The 9,188-nt window shown below is 40.7% G+C and overlaps 1 non-coding gene across 1 annotated transcript; it reads right to left on the reverse strand.

Annotated features, from left to right (window-relative positions):
- Positions 1-336: 336 nt before the first annotated feature.
- LOC141682413 (small nucleolar RNA R71) lies at positions 337-443 on the reverse strand. The gene has a single exon (XR_012559779.1). It is a non-coding gene; the product is annotated as a small nucleolar RNA R71 (small nucleolar RNA).
- Between the last annotated feature and the right edge of the window lie 8,745 nt (positions 444-9,188).

Here is a 9,188-nt window from a genome sequence, read left to right on the forward strand (position 1 = left end):
ATTAATGACATTCAGTCTAGCATCATTCGACCAGCCATCAGGGCTAACACTTTTGAGATCAAGTCAAACACGATCCAGATGATACATAACTCAGTTTAGTTTAGGGTTTTTTCTACTGAAGACCCCAACATGCACATCAGGGATTTCATCGAGATCTGCGACATTTTCAAGTTCAATGATGTGACTGAAGATGCTATAAGGCTACGTCTCTTTCCATTCTCTTTGAGGGATAAGGAAAAGTGCTGGCTACACTCTCTACCAGCAGGATCTATCACCACTAGGGAAGATCTCGCTTAAAAGTTTCTCACTAAATTATTCCCCATGGCGAAGACTGTCGTAATCAGGAATGCTCTTACTCAGTTTTCTCAACAAACGGGAGAATCTCTGTGTGAGGCTTGGGATTGATATAAGGAAATGTTAAGGAAGTTCCCACACCATGGCATGCCTGCTTGGATGATTATCAACTATTTCTACAATGGATTGGGTGCTACTTCTAGATCCATGCATGATGCAGCATCAGGAGTAGCCTTATGGGCTAAGAGCTACGATGAAGCTTATGAACTTATTGAACTGATGGCTGCTAATGAGTACCAGAATCCTTCCCAGATACTGACTCAGGGAAAAGTAGCAGGAATTCTGGAGTTTGACACAGTAACTGCTATAGCTGCCCAACTTAAGGCTTTGACAATGAAGGTGGACACTTTGGCTAATTATGGAGTTAATCAAATCACTAGTGCCTGTGAGCTTTGTGCTGGTGTCCATGAGATTGATCAGTGCATAATTTCTAGTGAATCAGCTCAGTTCGTGAGCAACTTCCAGCGATCGCAGCAACCTGTGCCAGCCACCTATCATCACAACAACCGCAATCATCTAAATTTCAGCTAGAGCAATGCTCAAAATGCGGTTCAACAGCCTTATCAGCAGTATCCAGCCAAACAGTACAACCCCCCTGGTTTTCAGCAACCGCAGTATGCACCGAAACAACAACTCCAGTTGCAATAAGCTAATGAAAAATCTGAATTAGAGGAGTTGAAGCTCATGTGCAAGAGCCAAGCTGTTTCTATCAAGATCTTGGAAAATCAAATTGGGCAAATTTCCAATACCTGGCTAAATCGTCAACCTGGTAGATTGCCTAGTGACACTGAAGTGCCAGGAAAGAAGGAAGCTAAGGAGCAGGTAAAGGCAATCACTTTGAGGTCTGGGAAGGTTGCGAATCCCGTAAAAACTCAAGAGTTGACTGAAGAAGCTGGGGCTGAGAAAGAAGCAAAGCAGCAGGATGAAGAAGTGGAACCAAGGAAGACTACTGTTGAGCACACTCTGCCTGAGGGTAATACAGGAGAGAAACAGATCTATCCTCCACCGCCTTTTCCTAAGAGGCTGCAGAAGAAAAACCTGGACAAGCAATTCGAGAAGTTTCTAGAGGTTTTCAAGAAACTTCATATCAACATACCTTTCGCGGAGGCTCTCGAGCAGATGCCTAGTTATGCAAAGTTTATGAAAGGTATTCTATTTCGGAAGGTGAAGCTTGATAATCTAAAGACTGTCGCTCTCATGGAGGAATGCAGTGCTGTGCTGCAGCAAAAGTTACCCCCGAAGCTTAAAGATCCAGGAAGCTTTACTATTCCATGTACTATTGGAAACGTGTCTTTTGACAGATGCTTATGTGACTTGGGAGCTAGCATCAATCGGATGCCTTTGTCAATCTTCAAGCAATTGGACTTACCTGATCCCAAACCAACTTATATGACCTTGTAGTTGGCTGACCATTCTATTACATTTCCGAGAGGTATTGTGGAGGATGTCTTGTTCAAGGTGGATAAACTCATCTTCCCTGTTGATTTCGTCATTCTTGATTTCGAGGAGGATAAGAAGATTCCCATAATCTTGGGAAGGCCTTTCTTGGCAACTGGCCGAACCTTGATTGATGTGTAGAAGGGTGAGCTTACAATGCGAGTGTTGAATCAGGATGTGACTTTTAATGTGTTCAATGCTATGAAATTTCCTACTTATAATGAGGAGTGCTTAAAAGTCGAGTTGGTTGATTCGGTGGTCACATCGGAACTTGATCAAATGCTAAGGTATGATGCCTTAGAAAAAGCCTTATTGGGAAATTCAGACATTGAAGATGACGAAGGTGATGAACAATTGTAATATTTGAATGCTTCTCCCTGGAAGAGGAAGATCGATATGCCTTTTGAATCTCTGGGAATGGAAGAATTGAGCAAAGCTCCTAAACGCCTCAAGCCTTCTATTGAGGAAGCTCCTACTCTTGAGCTTAAGCCTTTACCTGAACATTTGAGGTATGCTTTTTTAGGTGATGCATCTACTCTGCCTGTTATTATTATATCCGACCTTTCAGGTAGCGATGAGGAAAAGCTTTTGAGAATTCTGAGAGAGTTCAGATTAGCAATTGGATGGACTATAGCAGATATCAAGGGAATCAGCCCTTCTTACTGTATGCATAAAATTCTGCTAGAAGAAGGTAGCAAGCCTACAGTCGAGCAGCAAAGAAGACTTAATCCAATCATGCAGGAAGTAGTGAAGAAGGAAATTCTGAAGTGGCTAGATGTAAGGATCATTTATCCTATCTCTGACAGTTCATGGGTAAGCCTGGTTCAATATCTGCCAAAGAAAGGTGGCATTACTGTGGTAGCAAATGAGAAGAATGAGCTTATTCCTACACGGACAGTCACGGGGTGGGGAGTTTGTATGGACTACAGGAAGCTAAACAAGGCCACTAGGAAATATCATTTTCCTTTGCCCTTCATTGATCAGATGTTTGACAGGTTGGCTGATCACGAGTACTATTATCTTCTAGATGGTTATTCGGGTTATAATGAGATTTGTATCGCTCCAGAAGATCAAGAGAAAACTACCTTCACTTGTCTATTCGGTACGTTCGCCTTTAGACGAGTTTCTTTTGGTCTGTGTGGTGCACCAACCACATTTCAGAGATGTATGATGGCCATCTTTTCTGACATGATTGGTCAGAATGTGGAGGTGTTCATGGATGACTTCTCAGTCTTTGGCGATTCTTTTGATGATTGCTTGCAAAATCTTGGACACGTTCTCAAGAGGTGCGTTGAGACCAATCTGATTCTCAATTGGGAGAAATGTCACTTTATGGTGCGTCAAGGCATAATTCTCGGGCACAAGGTCTCTAATAAGGGTCTAGAGGTGGAAAAGGCCAATGTGGGGGTCATTAAGAATCTTCCCCCACCTATTTCTTTCAAAGGAATTCACAGTATTCTTTATCACGCGGTTTTCTACAGGCATTTCATCAAAGACTTCTCGAAAATTTCAAAGCCATTGTGTAGTTTACTAGAGAAAGATGTCCCTTTCATGTTTGATGATGAGTGCCTCGCGGCTTTTGAGACATTGAAGAAGAGTCTAATCTCGGCACCGGTCATAACTGTACCTGATTGGAATGAATCTTTTGAGATGATGTGTAATGCAAGTGACTATGCAGTTGGAGTAGTTCTTGGGTAGAGGAAGAATAGTATATTTTATGTAGTCTACTACGCAATCAAGACTTTAAATGGTGCTCAACTGAATTACACTACTACGGAAAAATAACTTTTGGCTATTGTCTATGTTTTGAGAAATTTTGATCTTATCTACTTGGGACTAAGGTGACAGTTTTCACTGATCACACCGCCATTCGATATCTCGTCTCAAAGAAGGACTCGAAGCCTAGATTGATTAGATGGGTTCTTTTGCTCCAAGAATTTGAACTAAAGATCAAGGACATAAAAGGAACTGAAAATCAAGTCACTGATCATCTCTCGCATTTAGAGAATCCTAATGCTACTTCATTGGATAAGACCTTGATAAATGAATCTTTTTCTGACGAGTAGCTGTTTGGAGTGCAAGAAGAAGAGCTGTGGTTTGCAGATATTGTGAACTACCTAGTGAGTAACATCATGCCTCCCGACTTATCTTATGCTCAAAGACAGAAGTTTCTACATGAAGTGAAGTGGTATATGTGGGATGAACCGTTTCTTTTTCGCCAAGGAGCTGACCAAATCATCAGGAGATGTATTCCTTACAGTGAAACGGGGGGAGGGGGATCTTGCGAGATTGCCACTCAACGGCTTATGGAGGACATTATGGTGGAGAAAAGACAACAGCTTGTGTTCTTCAAGCAGGTTTCTTTTGGCCAACGTTGTTTAAAGATGCTCATCAGTTCATTTTGAAATGTTATCGATGTCAACGTGTGGGAAATATGTCTAAAAAGGATGAGATGCCTCTTAATGTGCTTCTCGAGGTTGAGATGTTCGATGTTTGGGGAATTGACTTCATGGGGCCATTTGTCTCATCTTGCAACAATCAGTATATCTTGTTGGCGGTTGATTACATGTCAAAATGGGTTGAAGTTAAAGCATTGCCAATGAACGATGAGAAAGTCGTGCTTAATTTTCTTCACAAGAAGATATTTACAAGGTTTGGGACTCCAAGAGTCATAATCAGTGATGAGGGTCGCATTTTTTAAACCGCAAGTTCACTGCCATGATGAAGAGGTATAATATGAATCATCGCATTGCTACGGCATATCATCCTCAGACAAATGGTCAAGCTGAGGTATCTAACAGAGAGATAAAGCGCATTTTGGAGAAAGTGGTATGTCCATCAAGAAAGGATTGGTCTTTGAAGCTTGATGATGCTGTTTGGGCATATAGAACAACATATAAGACTCCATTGGGAATGTCACCTTTTCAGTTAATTTATGGTAAGGGGTGTCATTTGCCGGTGGAGCTCGAGCATAAAGCTTATTGGGCTTTGAAGAAATTGAACCTAGACTTGGATGCGGCTGGGAAGAAAAGGATGCTTCAATTGAATGAACTTGACGAATTTCGACTTCAAGCTTATGAGAACAACAAAATGTACAAGGAGAAAGTCAAGAGGTGGCACGATCGGGGTCTAGTGCTCAAGAAATTTGTGCCAGGGCAACGAGTTCTTTTATTCAACTCTAGTCTCCGTCTTTTCCTGGAAATTTGAAGTCAAGATGGTCAGGACCCTTCATAATCAAAACTGTGTTTCCACATGAAGCGGTGGATATTTTTGAGAATGATCCGGGCCAAGCATTCAAGGTAAATGGTCAACGGTTGAAGCATTATTATGGTGACACGACAAGAAGAAAATAGAAAAACATAAAAAAATCAGAAAAAGAAAAAAATTCGGGGCCAAGTACAGAAGCTGGGCGTGCCCGCGCTAACCAAGCACGCGGCCGCGCCATTTTTCCAGTAACCAAGCGCGCCCACGCTGTCCTAGCGCGCGCCTGCGCCGAGTCCCTGTTCAGGAAAAAAATAAAAATAGCAGTTTATTAAGAGAAAATCAGGATTTTAATTCTAAAATCAATTCTAACCCGATTTTTACTCTTTCACATCCCATAATTCCCTCTCCTAATCAATTCCATTATTCTCATGATTCCTATAATCAATTCCCACTTCTATTCCTTATCAGATTCACATCCCTCCACCTATAAATACATACACTTGCATACATCTTCTCCACCAATTCACAAACTCTCAAACACATATTCTTTCTAAACACTTATGCTTTTATTCTTCCTTTTTAAATCCCGATGGCACCCAAAAGACAGAGAACTCAAGTTGGAAGCAGCGCCACCGATTCTTCTACTGCGAGTGGTGTGAGACCCAGGTTCTCTACTCCTAAGGCTAAGGAGGAGTACACGAGGCTTCTCTCGAAGCCTATTGCTAAGGAGACAGGATTTCTGCCATCAGGAAAAGATGGTAAGCTGTTGGAGATGATTTTTGAGATGGGCTGGGTTCCTTTTTGTGAGGCTCTCGCTGCTGTGCCCATAAGTGTTGTGCGGGAGTTCTACGCCAACGCTAAGGCGGAAAAGAATGGTTTTACGGTGGTGAGGGGGAGGACTGTTGAGTACAGTGCTGAGGCTATCAGGACGGTGATTGGCCTTCGATTTGGATCTCATCGTTGCTACTCTCTGTGTGCCTGAGACTCATTGGAAGTTCAAGAGGGGCACTACTGATTACTCCACGTTCCCTACTTCATGCATGAACAGATTTGCACGGGCTTGGAACTCGTTTATTTGTGCTAACATCATGCCATCTTCGCATGTGCATGAGATTACCGTGGAGCGTGCTCGTCTGCTTTGGGGTATTCTGCAGGGTGATTACATTGATGTGGGGATGGTGATATATCAGGGGATCTTGAGGTTTTTGAGAGGAGGTACTACTGGGGCAATTCCGTATGCATCCATTATGACGAAGTTGTGCGTGACAGTTGGTGTTCTTTGGCCCGCACATGAGAAGCTTCGAATTCCCAGTGCTCCTATTGACAGTTCTACGCTGCACAATATGGTCGAGTGGTATGGAGAGAAGCCCAATCCTAAGGGGCTTGGTTATTCATATGATCATCTACCAGGAGGACGTCCAGCCCCTCAGTCATATGCCGGTGGTACACAGCAGGCTAGCAAGGCGGCTTGGAGAGCTGAGTTGGGAGAGGAAGCCGGTCCGTCGCAGCAGCAGCAGGAGCAGAGATGGGAGCTGGTTTGAGTTCAATACAGTATAGGCGTCTTGCGAGGAGGATGGATGTGATGCACGACATCCATAGTCGTTTTGCACGCGATCTCACCCAGGCACTTAGGACTGCATTTAGAGCCATCGGAGTTGACATTTAGTGGCCAGTATTTGGTGAAGATTTCGTGTATCCACCCCCGGACACACCTGACACTCCACCCTTTGAGGGTGATGATTCTGATTCGCAGTAGGTATGCCTGATTCTTTACTATTATCTTCACTGAAGACAGTGAATATTTTAAGTTTGGGGGTAGTAGTTTAAGGAATATATTTATGTGAGTTTCATATAGTTGCATGTTCATGATAGTTTTATTTTATATAGTTTGCATATTTCATATAGTTAGCATATATTTCTCCATATAGTTTTATTTTTATTTTTTTGGTAGTTTTTATGATAGTTTGTTCATGTAATTTCATGCATTTGCATTATATCATGATTCCCTTAGATAATTTTTCCGATTAATTGGTGATATTGATGCTAGTGTAGTGATGTCGTATTTAGTAATGTTGAGTCTTAGTGGATTGATTTGCATGCTAGAGACATTTGTATTTCACTAAGTCTTATAGGTTGCTAGAGTGCTAGATCATGATCATGATTTGTTTGATTGTCGAGGTTTAATCGCTTGTTTATATTTAGAATTTAGGGTATTCTCTTAATAATAAAAGACATGGATATTTAAAAATTGGAGAAATTAGATTTCATTGTTTGTTGTGTGGCTATGTGTCAAATGGCTAGTAGCCGGCTCATATTTTTATGAGTAGTCTAGGGTTGAATGAGATGGAGCGAAACACACTCATTCAGAAATTGAAAAAAGGAGGAAAAAAAGAAGAGAAAAAAATAGAAAAAAGAAAAAAAAGAACAAGTGTTATGTATAATTGATCACCAGTGGGCTCTTTAGTACTCGAGTTATTAAGTTATTAGGGGACTTTGTGCCTAGTGACCTAAGGCTTCTATAGTCTGGGATCCGCTATCCTAATGCTCGCTACATGGTCAAATAAGCATATTTGTGTTGATTTGTTGTGAATAAAAGCATGAATCCATGTTAACTCCGATATAAGAATTGAAGTGTTATAAGTTATTTTGAGTCTAGCTTTTATTCTATTTATAAACTTGCGATTGTTTTGTAAGTAGTGAGTTATGATTGTCAATCTAGTTGCGATAATATATCTGTAAGCATTTGTACACATGCACGTCTCTGGTGTGTAGATTATTTTGTGAGATTTGATGGATCCTTATGCGAATAATTGCATTTGCTAAGGTGTTGCTGGTTGATTGGTTTAGTTATTCTTTGGGAATCGCTGCATTCATATTAGTTGCATTCATGCATTTTTATTTCTTGTTCTTTGAGTCTGTTTATGCTTGAGGACAAGCATCGATTCAAGTTTTGGGGTGTTTTAAGTGGCATTTATGACACTTATTTATGCTCTAATAAGCTTTGAGTTGGTGTATTTATGCTCAAGTTATTTGTGTTTTAACGTGTTTTCAAGTGTTTTGCATTCCAGGCTTTACTTAGTGAATCAGGTGAATTAGCATTATTTTGATGCTAATATGGTGTTTAGGATGTGCTGGAATAAAAGCTTGAAAGATTGGCTCAAAGCTGCAAGGAATAAAGAAGAAGGAAAAAATAATTTTTGGCAGAAGGCAGGCGCGCCCGCGGCCGCGTCGAGAGATCAGGAAGTCAGCGCGCCCGCGCTGGTAAAGCGCGCAGCCGCGCTGGGTTGGGATAAACAAATCCTGATTCTTTTATAATTCGAATTGTTGGACTCCTGGGATGTATGGCCTGCTATATAAACATAACTTAGGTCATTTTTAAGAGATATTCATAGATATCAAGAAATCAAGCAAGAAGAAGACGACAAGAGACCTTTTGGGCACAATTCAACAAAGGCGAAGACGATTTAGTTAATTCTTGTGAATCTTTGTTTTGAGTTGTAAATTGGATGCTTGTTTCTTGCTTTGCTGAACCTATATTCTTGATTGTACTTTGGTTTATTTATTCGTATAAAGATTACATTTGCTATATCATGTTTTCATTGGAACCCATGTTGGTGATGAGTTCGATTATGGGCTAATCGTTATCGTGGGGTTCTAGCGGATTTATTTATGGATTTCTTTAGTTAACTTGTTTGATACCTTAGTATGTGGTGATTGTATGATATCCTAGTTATGGTTGTGCGTATTCATCTTGTGAGCGTCGCGAACTTATAAGATGGTGTGTTAATTCTTAATGAAGCAAAAGTGAATTTAAGGATTTAGAACTTGCCATGCTAGCATAGGTTCATGTATTGTTATGCATGATTCGTAGGTAATTTTAACCATCTTACTTGCCCTATGTAATCAAGATAGATAACTTGCGCTTAAACCGTTATGTTGTCAAATTCTATAGACATATAGGGTCTCAATATAATTGGTGCCTATTCAGCTTCTATCTCTTTTGTGGATATCTGGTAGAATGGTACTCGTGCAACGAAAGTTGGCGTTTATCAGTTTTGTGTTGTCTAATTAGTGTCATCACCATTGCATGCTAAGGTTAAGAACAATAAGGCTATTGAATGAAGTACTTAATGAAGTTAGAATTCCATGTCTGTCATATATATTAACTCAGTCTATCTTATTCTCATAGTTTT

This window comes from Apium graveolens, chromosome 1, assembly GCF_009905375.1.
Source record: "Apium graveolens cultivar Ventura chromosome 1, ASM990537v1, whole genome shotgun sequence".
Lineage (NCBI taxonomy): Eukaryota > Viridiplantae > Streptophyta > Magnoliopsida > Apiales > Apiaceae > Apium > Apium graveolens.